This window comes from Symphalangus syndactylus, chromosome X (genome assembly GCF_028878055.3).
Source record: "Symphalangus syndactylus isolate Jambi chromosome X, NHGRI_mSymSyn1-v2.1_pri, whole genome shotgun sequence".
In the NCBI taxonomy this organism is placed as follows: Eukaryota; Metazoa; Chordata; class Mammalia; order Primates; family Hylobatidae; genus Symphalangus; species Symphalangus syndactylus.
Window position 1 is genome coordinate 153,120,470 of NC_072447.2, and position 15,588 is coordinate 153,136,057.

General features: G+C 42.0%; 1 protein-coding gene across 3 annotated transcripts in view; it reads left to right on the plus strand.

Moving 5' to 3' along the window:
* The first annotated feature begins 216 nt into the window (after positions 1 to 216).
* MTM1 (myotubularin 1) overlaps positions 217 to 15,588 on the plus strand; it is a 104,367-nt gene continuing 88,995 nt past the window's right edge. The window contains exon 1 of one of the 3 annotated variants that reach the window (XM_055269276.2): positions 217 to 301. The gene's annotated coding sequence lies outside the window, so the exon portion shown is untranslated. The remainder of the gene's footprint in view (positions 302 to 15,588) is intronic. The other 2 variants (XM_055269281.2, XM_055269283.1) reach the window with 2 other exon arrangements.

A 15,588-nucleotide genomic window follows, 5' to 3' on the forward strand; every position in this document is an offset into this window, starting at 1 on the left:
AGCACCATATTGCGAACTACAATTCCCAGCTGCCTCCATGGGCCGGACCCTTCAAAATGGGCTTCCCAGCAGCCTCTCGGGCGAAGAGCCCCGCCTTTCGGAGCTGCTCCCCGGGTCGACCTGGCGCACTCTTCCTGCCCCCTGCCCCGTCACGTGATGCAGTCCTGCCAACCGGCACGGGGAGGAGGGCAGCGGGCGGTGGCCGGGGGCGGGCAGGCCGGGGGGGGCGGACCCCAGAGGGGGCGGAGCAGGGCCCGGGAGCCGAGCAGCCTGGCAACGGCGGTGGCGCCCGGAGCCCGAGGTGGGTGCGCGCTCACGGCTGGCCTGGCTCGGAGCCGGGCACTGCGGGGACCCGTGGTGAGGGGATTGGGAGGAGGAAGTTGGGACTCCTTGGGCCAGCGGGTCGCGCGGGGCCTTGCCGCACCGTCAGGGTTGGGTGGGGGTTTCGCCCAAGCGCCGTCGCTGTCCCCGCGGGGCAGGGCTGAGGCCAGGGAGCAGCAGGCAGGTACCTCCGGCTTCCTCCCGTTCTCCCCGCCCAAGGTGGCCGGCCGGCGGCGGGCGAAGGTCGGGACGGGGGTAGGAGTTGGCTGGCCGTGGAGCTGGGGGCGGACGTCTCAGCCACTGCCTGGACTTTGCTTCCCCGTCCCGGGGCGGTGAGTGGGCCGGGCGTCCGCCCTGCCTCCCCGGCGACGCTCCGCGGCTGATCCTCGCCTTGGCCCTCCGCACGGAGCGGGCGTCCGCCGCATCCCCGGTGGGCCCTGCGGAGCGGCCGCAGCCCGGCCCTGGCCGCGAAGCCTCGATGGCCGCTCTCGGCCAGTGTTTCTGTGTCATACACGAGAGGTTTATCTGCTTTTGCAACAGTTGAGGGAAGATCTTAGAGGGAACGGTTAGTTCCCTGATACGCAGTCGGAAGTATGCACAGGCACGAGCAAGCGCCCGTGGCCGGGTTGCCTCCCTTAACTGCCTTTTGCTGCGCTCAGGAAGTGAAAACTAATTTTAGTATTTGCCTAAGCAAGTAAGAAGTGAATCTGCTGCAAAAATTATATTAGAGCTTTATAGACGCACTCATCGTTTGAGGCGAAGTGGGTTGCGACTGGTTTTGAAACAGATACACCAGATCTTCACAAGAATAAAATTATAGCATTTTGGAATTGACTGGCACCCTGAAGTTTACATTGTTCGTTTGTTTCCTGGGTGGGGGAACTGAGGCCCAGAGAGGGTAACTAATATGTCCTGGGCTTCAGGGCAACTTAATGGCAAAGCTAATATCACAAGCCAGCTCTCTGGGGGTATCTTGGTGTCTGTCTAGTCTGGATTCTTCTTACCACAGCTCGGTATTATTCCTTGTGAAATAACCACCTTAGAGTCTTGAGACTGAGCCAGCAATTTTGCTAGACTGCAGACCATTTTGAATTTCCTTCAAAATCGGTTTACCAACCAAATAAGACAATCAGGCCTGTTACTTTGCAGACACGTTTGCCTTCATCTAACACATATGTTGGGCACTATCATGTATTCACCAGATTTGATTCTGAATGGCTTTTGGCTGCTTCACAAAATCAAATCTACTTTTCAGAGATTCCACACCATGGGGGAGATTTGAACCAGTGGTGCTGCCTGCAGCACCAGTGTATAGTAGCCTCCCAGGGTGCTTGAGGGTGGATGACATTCACGGGGGCTTGTAGATTCTAGTGTAGTTAGTAAATGATTGGTCTCTTTAACTTAAAGTTCTAACTACATTTATTAAGTTGTCGATGGTTTCATTCATTCATCAAACACAAGAATGCCAACGGTGGGCACTGGGAAGACAGCAAAGAGCCCCACTGCTGAGGTCCCTGCCTTATAGAGTTTATATGTGGGGAGGCACACAATAAAAAGTAAACAATGATATATTTTCTGGCAGAGATGAGCGCTATGAGAAAAAATAGAGCTCTGAAACCTTACAATGACAGTAAAACAGGCTGGCATGATTGAGAATGACTTGGGCATTACTTTGAATTTCTAGTTTTAGATTGCCAGCTGCTGCTCCATTAAAGGAAATAAATCCAAAAGTAAATCTCTGAATCAAAGAGATTTTTTGGAGTCATCATTTCTCCAATGAGTGTCTTTTAGATGGTAAGCTCATCCCAGCCTCATTTTTACTCACGTTTACCCCCCTCTTACATGCAAACAGTAAGTGATTTCAAATACCTAGAGAGGTATTTTTCAAATCTTTTGCTGTTTTCATAGTTAGATAGCTCACTGTAGCTACAGAAAGCTCTGCTGAGGTCAGTATTGGTTGTTGATTTCATGCCAGTGTCTGCTGGACTCTCAGGCTACCTTGCACAAGGGTTTCTCTTCCTGTGCAATGGTTTGTACTGTGAACCTCTTATCTGAAATGATCATCAGTCCTTGTGTTGTGTGGTTTGTAAAGAAACTAGTTCATTTTGAAATAGCTCAAGAGAAAAGAAGCACTCAAATTCTTAGGAACAAGAGTGCTCACTAATAAAATGGCATTAATGAGAGTTGACTGTAAAAGTTCATCTGTTTAATACCTTCTAAGTTCTCTCATATGCTGTATGTTCAATGGCTTCAAAGCAAAATTTTAAACTTTTACAGGTCTGAAAAATAATTAAAGTTACAAAAAATGCTTTAATATTTTTTGTTCCAAAATGAGAGGCAGATTAACAAAATGTAGTTACTTAGAAACCACTGAAAACACATGGTTCTTGCTCTTATTGAGGGCTCCAAAATAAAGAGAAAAGTGGAGACTCTTCAACGATTAATAGGTGACATTTGAAAGGGGTAACCAGAGGATTTCAAAGGCTGGAGTTTCTCATTTCTAAAGTTTATTCGATTTTGTTACAGAATAATAGATTGTTTTCATTCTTTAGTAATTTTCCTTTCCTGTTTTCGACCTCTTTGAAGTTCTGCTTTCATTATTTTCTAGTTTTCTAGTTCTTTATTTCCTTTTTGGCAGATGGGGGGGATAGGGACCGTCATTTGCCTACAAGATTTTGACTCTGGATTGGGCAGCCTGCCCCAATTTGAATCCTGGACCTAATATTATCTGTGTGACTTCAGGCAAGGTACTTACCTCTGTGCTTTAGTTTCCTTATCTGTCAAATGAAAATAATAATAGTACCTTTCTCAAAGGGTTGCTGGAGGGACTGAGTGAATAATCTTATGTTAAGTGCTTGGAAAAGTGTCTTGCATCTAGTAGACACTAAAGAAAAGCTGTTATTGACTTGAATGATATGGAACTCTTTTGTTTTTAAGAAAAAACATTATCCTAGCTATGTCTTAATACACTTTTGGAATCCAGTAGCTTGCTTTTCTCGACATTTCTCTGCATTTCCTTGTTGGCATGAGCTTTTGGTTCCAGGCGACGCTGGCAGCAGTGTCCTCAGTTCTTGCAGTGCTATATTCCCTTTACCATTTGGACTTGGAAATTTCTTGAGGCCACATTTTGTTGCTACAAACAATAATAGAGCAAGAGAGCCCTCCTAGTTCATCTGCCGTGAAAGTGAGAGTGTATCAGGAGACCCAGTAGGAGTTACTGAGTTAGGTCCAGTTGTCATCCTGTAGTTGGGGGAAGGTTTTTCATTGGAAATCTTTGCAGTGTATTTTTCCACTGTGAGTACCACGACAGTCTCATCTTTTTCTTTTTAAGAATGTGGAGGCATCTCTTTAGATAATTGGCATTGTGTACTACTAGTGCTTTCTATTTCTACCAGAGGAACTATGGTAAATGAGCCTTTTGTTTGTGTGAGGTGGTAGAAAGCTTCCTGCATTTGGATTCCAGAAGCTGAGTTCAGGTCCCAGTTCTCTTCCTTAACTCTGTGTCACTGGACAAGTCATTTAACCTTGCTGCTAGTGGCTCTTCCATGTGTAAGATAGAGCTAATAAAACCTGCCCTGCCAAGTTTCCAGAGTTCTTCAGAGAATCAAATGTGCATCAGAGCCCTTTGTAAAGTGTGCAGCATTATTATTATTGCATGAATGTGTTGTATAAGCAGTTGCTATTTGGAGAACTGATATAAGAGGGCAGTTGTCCTTCCTGTTCTTGGACTATCTTCCCTGTGGCTGTAGGTGTGGCCTCTCTGCCTCAATCTCCCTCTTCTGTCATCATTAAAATATGCAGGTATTTATATTGCCTCTTTCATAGGGGCCTGATGTCACTGGTATACCATAACAAGTTTTCGTTTTATGTATTCCTAAAATGGTAGTAGTGTATAAGCAACAATCACAGGGTGACAGCAAGGCAAGCTCAGCCTCAGGGAATGTTGCTTGCCTCTCTCCCAAGTGTCTCAGAACGGAAGACTTTCTCTTTTCCAACCGAGACCTGACCGCAGCTCCTGAGTCCATACTAGACTGGATGCTTGTGCTTCTGGGGTTAGAATAAAAAGCGATCCAGGCTCTGGGGAAGAGATCGTTGATAGCTCCCCAGGTCTGTACCATCCTCCTTGCTGGAACAGGGCGGGCACCTGAGTGGCAGGGCGGGCGCCTGAGTAGCCTTTTCTCGTTAAAGTTGTTTCTCAGTATCTTGAAATGTCTCTGTAAGTTGCACTTTGCAATGAATTTCATGTACTTGTATTAGTTTAGCATTGCTGTTTCTTGACTGTTTGTCTTAATAGGTAACTCCTACATATTTCAGTATGTTTTTCATTTTCTGTGCTTGTAATAAAAAGGGCTGAGGTTGGAGATACTTTTTCTGATTGTCTGAAACCTCAGATGGTCCTATACACACAGTAGACATTTAGTAAACATTATTTAACTTGAACTAGACAAAGGACGCCAGCTTAGAATTGTTCACACATGATCATTGTAACCAATTCTGTTGCATGTCTAGAGATCTTGCTCCCTGTCTGCCAGATGAAATGGAGCTCATGCTTAACCTTTCTTGCCGTGGTCAAATAGCAAATGAGAAAGTTCTTTGAATCAGTCATTGTCTTGCCACCCTTTTCTTCTCAGCTTCTTGATTTCTGAACTCTTGGCATGAGCAGTTTGAGTACAGGTTAGTTTTTGCTTTCCTTGCTAGTATGTTTGGGGTGGGAAGTTGAAGGGGGAATAATTGAAAGTAAAAATAAAAGTTGTTTGTAACTCATTCAGCTCTTATCCCCTTGCCTCCAAACCCTGACAACACACAGCGATGCCCTTTCTTTAGCATGTGATAATTGTTATATTTCGATAGCATGTCCTTGAACTTTTTTGTGAAAAGGAAGCATTGTTTATTTCCCAGAGCCTTTTGCTTGGAATGTAATGGATTGCTACATCAGTTATCCTTTCCCCTTCTTGGGAGATGTAGAGGCAGAGGTGGGTTATAAGGTAGATTCTTAGCATCAGGTGGTGGTGCTTTAAATTCCCTTGTATGACTTTTAAATTGCTTTATGGCCCTGAGATGACTTAGGTGGGGATTTAGGAGAATAGGTACTATGCTGGAATCCAGCAGGCCTGGAATTGGCCCAAGCTGTTTTACTGAAATAAGAAATGTACCTGCCTGCACAGCAGTGACACTTGGCCATGACATGAAATATACCTGCGTGTCAGTACTGTTTGTGGATAACAGTAAGAAGGAAAGTTTGCACTTGGTTTCAGTGAGACCCCAGGAGGGCGCTGCGGTTAACACGGGTTATGTGACTAGGAGGATATGAGAAACCCCAGCCAGTATTCCATTTTGAGTTTCCTGGTTCTGAGGTATTCCTTGCCCATGTCAGTGGTTCTGGATCTGGGAGAGAAAGCACAGGTCCCTACTGCCCTCACAAAGGGAGGACTGACCGTTGGTGCTGGCCCCTACCTCTTTGAATCCCTTGCTTGGAGAGAGAACTGATTCTTTCAAAGTTGAAGCTGAGTCTAACTCTCTGCTGGACATGTCCTTCCTTCACCATATCATCTCTAATAATCTCCCCAGAGATTCCCATTACGCCTATGCCATGAAACAGGTTTTTCTTATTGATGGAGATTGCCCTTGCTCCCTGGGAGCTGGTGAGACAGGCAGAATTTCAAGCCCCATCCTCACCCACTGAGACCTGCCACCGACTCCTTAAGCTGAATGTGAATTTTAATGAGGCCCCCAGGTGATTCTGCAGTAAACTAAAGTTCGGAAATAGTCTAATAGTACCAGCTCATATCCTGGCTTCCCAGTCCTTTAAGATAGCGCTAGCCAATAGAGAATGTGTAATTTAAAATTTTCTAGTAGCCACATTGAACAAGTAAAGAAGCAGGTGAAATCAATTTTAATATATTTAACACAGCATATGCGAAATATTTCAATGTGTCATTGACATAATGACACGTTTTTCCTTTTTGGTACTAAATTGTCAATCAGGTGTATATTTTACATTATAGCCCATCTCAGTTTGGATTGGCCACATTTCAAGTGTTCAGGAGCTACAGCTCTGGAGAGATACATTTGGTCTTGATTTGCTGAGGATTTCAGCAGATTCACTGTCAATGCTTAAATAGTCGCCTCAGTCATAACTTACATTAACATTAGGTGTAATCTTTGCCAAGTCCTTAGCTCAGTGCTTTTACATCAGGTCTCATATGAATCCTCACAGCATCGCTTTGAGGTAAAAACTGTAAGATCCCCACTGAGTTTCAGAGAGGTTAGGTCTAAGCTGAAGCGTTTAGGAAGCAGCAATATCAGGATTTGAACCCAGGCAAGTCTGACTTCTGGGTTTGCAGCCTGCGCTGCAACTTCCTGCAGCTCTCATGACTACAGGGTTTTTTCTCGGTTTCAGTTTTTAGTTTTGTAAGCCATATTAAAAAGGCACCATTGGTATATGTATGAAATGCAGTCTTCTTTCTTGGGGGGAACTTCAAAGAACTCGAGGAATGCCTCTTTCTTCTCTGGCTTGTTCAGAGAGGGTGCAGAGTCCCTAAACAGAAGTTTCCCCTTAGAGGGAATACCACGGACCGGGGGATTGCCTTTCCTGCTGCTCGTTAGAATCACTTGGGGAGTTTTACATACTTGCTGCCCTGGGCATCGCCCACAGATATTCGAACTTAATTGATCTGGGCTGAGACTCTGACATTTGCATTTTTAAAAAGTGGTCTCAGCGTGCAGCACTACCAGGAACACTTCTCAACTTCATTGCCTTATGAATCACCTGGACTTCGAGTTGAAACATTCTGACTCAGTGGTTCCGGGATGGGCCCGGAGAGCTTTTTCTTCTCATTTCCATCAAGCTCCCAGGTGATGCCAACAGTGTTGCTCCGTGGCTCCCACTCAGAGCAGCAAGCCACATCATAATCACCTGAGGGGTTTTTACAAAACTACAAATTCCTGGCGTCATGCCTGGAGTTTCTGATTCAGTAGGTCTGGGGTGGGGCCCAAGAGCTTTACTTGAGAAGGCTCTTGCTTTCAATGTTTCACCGTAAAGTATTATGTTTACTTTAGGTTTTGTGTAGGGGCACTTCTAGTGTACATTCTTTTCGGTCATAAGTGGATGTTGAGTTTTATCAAACCCCTTTTCTTCCTTTATGGAGATAGGTTTTTGGTTTGTGTTTTTGTAGAGAGGGCTTCTTACTGTGTTACCCAGGCTGGTCTCAAACTCCTGGCCTCAAGCAGCTCTCCCGCCTCAGCCTCCCAAAGTGCTTAGGATTACAGGCGTGAGGGAGAAGCTGTGTTTTCCCTCCTTGAGCTTGTTCATGTGGTAGGCTATTTTAAGGGATTTTCTAATATAACTTTGTAGCATTAACTAAGTTTGTATTGCTGGGATAAACTCAACAGGGCCAAGTTCTTTCTTACTGCTGGGTTTGATTCCTAATACTTTCTTTAGGATTTTTACATCTTATATACATAAGATTTGGTATTAGTTTTCCTGTGCTGTCTTGGTCTAGTTGAGTATCATGCTAGCCTTATAAAGTGAGTTGAGGTATCCCCTTTTTCTGTTCTCTGGAAGTTTGTACAAGATTGGAGTTACTGGTTCCCTGAATGTTGCTAGAACTTGGATATACAGCTGCCTGGGCCTGGAAGATTTTAAACTACTAGCAAATGTCTGCCAAATCTATAGCTGTGTTTGTCTTTGTATTCCTGCATCCTACTATTGTTTGTGCCCTCTGTTTTTCTTCATTAGTCTAACCAGAGGTTTGTCAGTTGTGGTTATGGCACCAACTTGATAATATAATTATGTTCATTTGTTTCCATTTTAGGGCTTTCCCCCCGCTTTTTTGATTAATTTTTAACGAGTAAAAACTTTATATGATTTTAAAGTCAAATTTATGTCAAGGTATATTCAGAAAAGTCTTGCTTTCACCCCTATCTCTGACCAGGTATTCTGTTTCCTTTCCCCCCGTAGATTATCAGTTTTATTGGTTTGTTCTTCTAAGTATCTTTTGCAAATTTGAGCAAGCACGTACATATATTTTCCCCTTTTCTTGCACAAAAACATATTTCATACACTATTCAGCCTCTTGCCCTTTTCACTTAGAATATACCAGGAATCATTCTTCATTTTCTCCTCCTTTCTTTAGATTTATTCTGCTGTTTGGATGTTTCAAAACATAGTATTTTCATGATTATTTAGTTGTGATATGTTCTATTTTCTATTATGATTTCATTCACCTGTGAGCTGTTTAGAAGTACATTTTTACTTAGAAATGTATTTTCTATGTATTTTTAAAACTGATTTACAACTTAACTGCATTATGGTGAAAGAATATGATGTGAACACTCGTAGTTCTTTGAAATTTGTCAAGGATAGGCTTATGTGGTATTTTTGTGGCTATTCTTTCACTTAGCATACTGCTTTTTATATTCATTTTTGTGTTGTTGCATGTATCAGCAGTTCCTGACTTTCTGTTGCTGAGTAGTATTCCATAGTACGGTTATAATGTAATTTATTCATTCAGTAGTTGATCATTTGAGTTGATTCAGTTTTTGGCCATTTTGAAAAACTGCCATGAACATTCACATACAAGTATTTGTGTGGACTCATGTTTTTATTTGCTTCGTGTAAATGCTTAGGTGTGGCATTGCTGGGCCATATGTTTAGTGTATGTTTAACTTTACAAGGAACTGTCAAACTGTTTTCCAAAGTGGCCATGCCATTGTGCCATTTTGCATTCCTGCTGGCTTTGTCTGCCTTTAAAATGTTAGCCATTTGACTGGGTATATAATGGTGTCTCGTTGTATTTTTAACTTACAAATTCCTAGTGACTAGTAATAGTGAGCATGTCTTTATGTGCTTGTTGGCCATTAAGTTTATCTTCTTTGGTGAAGTATTTGCTGAAATCTTGTGCCCATTTCTTATTAAATTGGATTGTCTGTCTGAAGTTGTGAGGGTTCTTTTTATATTCTGGATACAAGTACTTCATCAGATATGTGATTTGCAAGCATGTTCTCTCAAACTGTGGTTTGCCTTTCATTTTCTTAACTGTGCCTGTGCAAGAGCAAGGATTTTTAATTTTGATGAAGTCCTATTTACTTTTTCCCCTCTTATGGTTTGAGCTTTTGTGTTTTAAGATATCTTTACTTAACCTAAGTTCACACAAATTTTCCCCTGTGTTCCTTCCAGAACTTTTTTAGTCCTGCTCTTATGTTTAGATCTGTTTTGGCAGACAGATCTTTCCAACCCCTGGTGTTTATACCTGTGTGATCCCCCTTCCCTTGAGTGTGAGCAGGACCTGTGACTTGCTTCTAGAATATAGACTAGAATATGGAAAAAGCGTAGGGATTCTACAGATATAATTAAGGTCACAACCAGTAGATTTTGAATTAATCAAAAGAGAGGTTATCCTGGGTAGGCCTGAATTAATCAGCACAAAACCCTTAAAAGGTCTGGGTCCTCCCTGAGGTGAGATTCTCTTTGCTGACTTGTTGATGTGAGCAGCCACACTGAGGAAGGCCACATAGAAAGGAACTGCAGGTGGTCTCTAGGAACTAAAAGCTGCTTAGCAAAAAGCCAGGGCCCTCACCCATGCAGCCTAAAAGAAATGAGTTCTGCCAACACTCTGAATGAGCTTGGAAGCAGATTTTCCCCAGTTGAGCCTCCAGATGAGAATGCAGCCTGGCCATTACCTTGATTGCAACTTTGTGAGACCCTGAGCAGGACCCAGCTAAGCTGTGCCTGGACACCTGACCCACAGAAACTGTGAGATGATAAATGTGTGCTGTTCATGGCTGCTAAGTTTGTTATTCAGCAATATAAAACTAGTATGTCTATGTTCCATTTCAAGTTAATTTTGTATATTTTGTGAAGTAAGGGTAAAGATTCATTTATTTTTCCATATGGACATCAAACTGTTCCAGCAGCATTTGTGGGAAAAGGCCCACACATTTTGGTAATTTTGTTGAAAATCGATTGACCATTGCTAGGACCTCAAAAAGAAGGGCCTAATTATAGTCTCTGTTCTGTTGCATTGATCTGTATGTCTATCCTTATACCAGTACTACAGTGTCTTGATTACTGAGGCATTATAATAAGTCTGGGGATCAGGTAGTGGAAGTACTGCAACTTTTTTTTTTTCTTTTTTTTTTTTTTTTGAGACGGAGTCTCGCTCTGTCGCCCAGGCTAGAGTGCAGTGGCGCGATCTCGGCTCACTGCAAGCTCCGCCTCCCGGGTTCACGCCATTCTCCTGCCTCAGCCTCTCCGAGTAGCTGGGACTACAGGCGCCCGCCACCGCGCCCGGCTAATTTTTTGTATTTTTAGTAGAGACGGGGTTTCACCGTGGTCTCGATCTCCTGACCTCGTGATCCGCCCGCCTCGGCCTCCCAAAGTGCTGGGATTACAAGCGTGAGCCACCGCGCCCGGCCAACTTTTTTTTTTTTTCTTTTCAAGATTGTTTTGAGTATTCTTGGTCGCTTGCCTTTCCGTACAAATTTTGGAATCATCTTGTCCAAGCCTGTTGGGATTTTGATAGGGATTTCATTGACTTTGTAGATCAATATTGGCATCATGACAATTAGGAGTCTTTGATCCTTGAGCATGTGATATATATCTATATATCTATATCTATCTGTCTGTCTATCTATCTATCTATATATTTTTGTTCTGAGATGGAGTTTCGCTTTTATTGCCCAGGCTGGAGTGCAACGGTGTGATCTCAGCTCACTGCAACCTCCGCCTCCTGGGTTCAAGTGATTCTCCCGCCTCAGCCTCCTGAGTAGCAGGGATTACAGGCACCCGCCACCACACCCAGCTAATTTTGTATTTTTAGTAGAGAAGGAGTTTCTCCATGTTGGTCAGGCTGGTCTTGAACTCCTGACCTCAGGTGATCTGCCCACCTCGGCCTCCCAAAGTGCTGGGATTACAGGCGTGAGCCACCACACCTGGCCCAAGCATGCAATATTTCTCCTTGTATTTAGGTCTTTAATTTCTCTCAGCAGTGTTTTGTAGTTTTCAGTGTGTGATTGTTGTACGTATTTTGTTCAGTGTTTCCCTAAATATTTCATTTTTTTTTTGGTATTGCAAATGACTTTTTGAAAATAAAGTTTTTTGAGACAGGGTCTTGTTCTGTTACCTAAGCTGGAGTGCAGTGGCATGATGGTGGCTCACTGTAGCCTCAACCTCCTGGGCTAAAGTGATCCTCCCTCCTCAGCCTCTCGAGTAGCTGAAGACTACAGGTGCATGCCCCCATGCCCAGCTAATTTTTTTTTTTTGATGTTTTGTAGAGATAGGGTCTTGCTGTATTGCCCAGGCTGGTCTCAAATTCCTGGGCTCAAGTAGTCCTCCTGCCTCAGCCTCCCAAAGTACTGAGATTACAGGCATGAACCACAGCACTGGGCCAGTATTTTTATATTTCAGTGTTCATATGTTCATTGCTAACAATACAAATATAATTAATTTTTATATTGGCTTTGTGTTTTATGCAGCCTTACTAAATTTACTTATTCTAGTAGTTTTTTTGTGTATTCTTAGGATTTTTTTGCATACATGATTATGTTGTCTGTAAATACAGTTTTACTTCTTCTTTCCAATATGTTATATGTTTTGAACTTGCTAGAAGCTCTAAAAGATGTTAAATACAAGTGATAAGAGTGACCGTCCTTGCCTTGTTCCCACTCTTATTGGTGAAAGAAGAAATGCTTTCTCACTAAGTGTGATGTCAGCTGAAGGTTTTTTTTTCATAGGTGCCCTTGACAATTCCTGATTTCCTGAGGGTGTTTTTAAAAATCATGGATAGATGTTGAATTACGTTAATAGAAGCCACGTCTCAGATACAATCTTCAGGAAGATAGCACACCTCATGAATAGTCTTACTGACTATACATATCACCACATTTATACCCATTCTTAACCACCACTACCCAGCTTTTCCTCCTAGTGTCGATAACAGAATTTCCATCTGGAGCTTGGGAATTCTTTGTGGAGCAACATTATACTGCTCCTTCAAAAGACATAGAACTTCTCTGCGAGATTCACATGTATCATTATTTTAGAACTGGAATTTCTTCATCCTCTCTTTCCTTGCCATTCTTTTAACACTGGTTTTGGTTCTTCTTCATCTTCTTGCCTTTTTTATTTCTGCCTTTTTTTTAAGGTTATTTCTTCCCCATCTATGAAACCTTCTCTGCCAATAGTGCCAAGTTATAAAAATATGTACGTTCAGTCCTTTCACCTTCTTCTGTAACAAGGATAGGTGGTTGTTTGTATTTGTGGCTGGAAGAAGTAACTGCTCCAAGTATGAAGATAACTATTGTCCATACTCTCTAGGTCATGGCAAGTCTTTCTCCTTCTGATTCTCCCTGGATCCTAATTAAGCCATCTTTGGGGATTCCCTTTGCATACTCCTTCTCTACTATGGCAAACTGCCTGTTGGGCAAGCTACCACTCCTACTGCTTATCTCTGCTAACCTTTAAGGTCAACCTGCTCTTGCAAATTAGGACTAATTAAGATGTATAAAGCCCAACATTTTCAACAATCAAAAGAAATGTAGGCAGCGTTCCAAAAGCCCCATGTAGAGGAAAGTCAGGAAGTTCCAAATCCAAATTATTCAATGTATTTTGGAACTCTTCTTTGGATTGACTTCAGAGACCATGGCACCTTTAAAAAAATATCCTCAAAGGCTGTAGGCCGAAATCATTTTGTATCACCTCTATTAATATATAGAATGGGCACCGGTGCTGTGTGGAGCATTGGTTTTGGTTTAAAAATTGAGATATGGTTAAAGTTCATGAGATGGTACCTTATGTAGCTTTAAATTCCAAAGGCAGTTTCAAAAGAATAATTCAAAGAATACTTTGAACAGTGGCCACATTGCTGGAATTTGTGTACACCATCAAAGGGGACTACTTTGAAGAATAACTCAGCTATATATGATCTGACAGGCTTTTTAACAAATGCCTCATTACATCATAGTTGCACCTCATGGGGTATTTTGTGCACTAGTAATAAAAACTTTCTCCTTTTAAAAGATAGTTTTAATAAAGGCTAAGTGGATACAAATAAATATTTCAGTAGACAATCAAGGGTTGTACTGTTTCAGTGACTCACAGACATGGATTTCAGGGGAAAAAGCCTATTGACTCATCTTTAAAGAAGTGAAGTCTAGGGTTCTTCTTTGTGACCATCAGATTTTATCACATGGATGAAATTCTGAAAAGATTTTTTTATCCAGCTGTGCAAGCAGGAGGCATGATGTCCTCATTTTAATATGATCATCTGTGACAGAATAACAGGTATCTATCTGTTAGTGGATGAGAGGGCCGGTCAGATTGCCTGGATTTCAGTTCCACCTTTGACAGTTATTAGCGGACAAATTGTTTAACCTTCCTGTTCCTTGTGTTTGTCAGTTGTCATATGATGATAGTAATACCTAGTTGCCTTTTAAGGTTTTGGTGGGGATTAAATGACTTAATCTGTGATTAGAACAATGTCTGACAGGTAGTAGATGATCAGTAAATGAAAGCAGTGATCATTAGCATAAGCAGATACTCTGTTTTGCTTTAATTGTATCACCTCTGTTATTGTCTTTATTACTATTTAACCTTTTTTATACATATTCATTGTCTTTATTGTTATCTAAACATTTGTTTGTCATCTTCCCAACTCAGTTTTTAGCTCCTTGAAGACATATCTCAATTTTTTTTTGTTGAGGGGAGGGGGAAATCTCCATTGTGGTCCAGAGTAGTTGCCCACTATATAGTTACTGATTGTGAACTCTTTGGAAACAAAATTAAATAATGATATATGCTGAGTTAGGAGTATCTCAGAATGATTGGCTTGTCATTTCATTATTTCTTCTAAAAAACCGTATTATTATTTCAGTACTGGTTAATTTAATAGGTGTTCATTGAATGCTTATGGGTAGATTGACAAATAAAATTGTTCTGAATGTAACCATATGTTGACATGACCATTCTGTAGATTGTTAATTTCTGTAGCCAACCTCCTGCCTATTATGGGTTGAATTGTGTCCCCCAAAAAGATATACTGAAGCCCTAGTCCCTATTTCCTCAGACTGTGGTCTTGTTTGTTATTGCAGTTGTAGTTAGTTAAGATGAGGTCATGCAGCACTGGAGTAGGGTGGACTCCTCATCCAGCATGACTGGGGTCCTTATGAAAGAGGAAAGCACCATGTGAAAACACAGACACACAGGGAGAAAGCCATGTGACTACAGGCAGAGATTGGAGTGGTGAAGCTGCAAGCCAAGGAATGCCAAGGATTGCAGCCACCACCAGAAGCTAGGGAGAGGCAAGGAAGCATTCTCCCCTAGAGGCTCCAGACGGCACGGCACATGGCCTAGCCGACACCTTGATTTTGGACTTTGGCCTCCAGAACTGTGAGAGAATTTATTTCTGTTCTTTTAGGCCATCCAGTTTGTGGGACTTGTTTACAGCAGCCCCAGGACACCAATACACTGCCCATCTGCTTGAATTAGAGTGTTGACAAGCTTGGGATTTCATTTCAAACGGTGGATTTGCCTATGTTTTCATCTATTATCCATCCTCTCCAGATACTTTGATTTAAATATATAAATATAAATATATATTTAAATATAATTTATATAATTTATAATTTATATATTTAAATATATATTTCCCATACCTGATCTGGCAGCAAATATATATATATATATATGAAAATCTGGCACAAAAATACAGTTCTTACATGCATGCTGGGAATGGGAGACAACGGCACTGTTTATAAGTGAAACCTGGAAACAGCTCATATGATCACTGGGAGGAGAATGGAAAAACCAAGTGCAAAGCAGTGGACTGCTATGCAGCTGTGAAAATGAGTGGAACACAACTATATGCATCAACATTTATGACTCTCTCAATAACACTATGTGAGAAAAGCAAGTGACAGAAGAATATATAATGATTCCATTTACATAAAACTTCAGAAACATGGAAAATCATATTATTTAGGGATGTATACATATGTGGAAAATTTTAAAGATATGCAAGGGAATTATAAACCTAAAAATCAGCCCTAGGGAGGTAGGTTGGAGTACCTTTAATGGCTGATGACTAACTTCTCCAAAGTCATGAAAGTTTATGAGGGTGATACTACATTTGTTTCTTCACTGAATACTGAGTACCCACACTGTGCTTTGTGCTGGTTCCAGCATGGAAAGCATGGTCCATGGCCTTAGGAAGTTTTAGAAATCTAAGAGACGGGACACACACAATGTCAAGGCATAAGTACAGGGTGAGA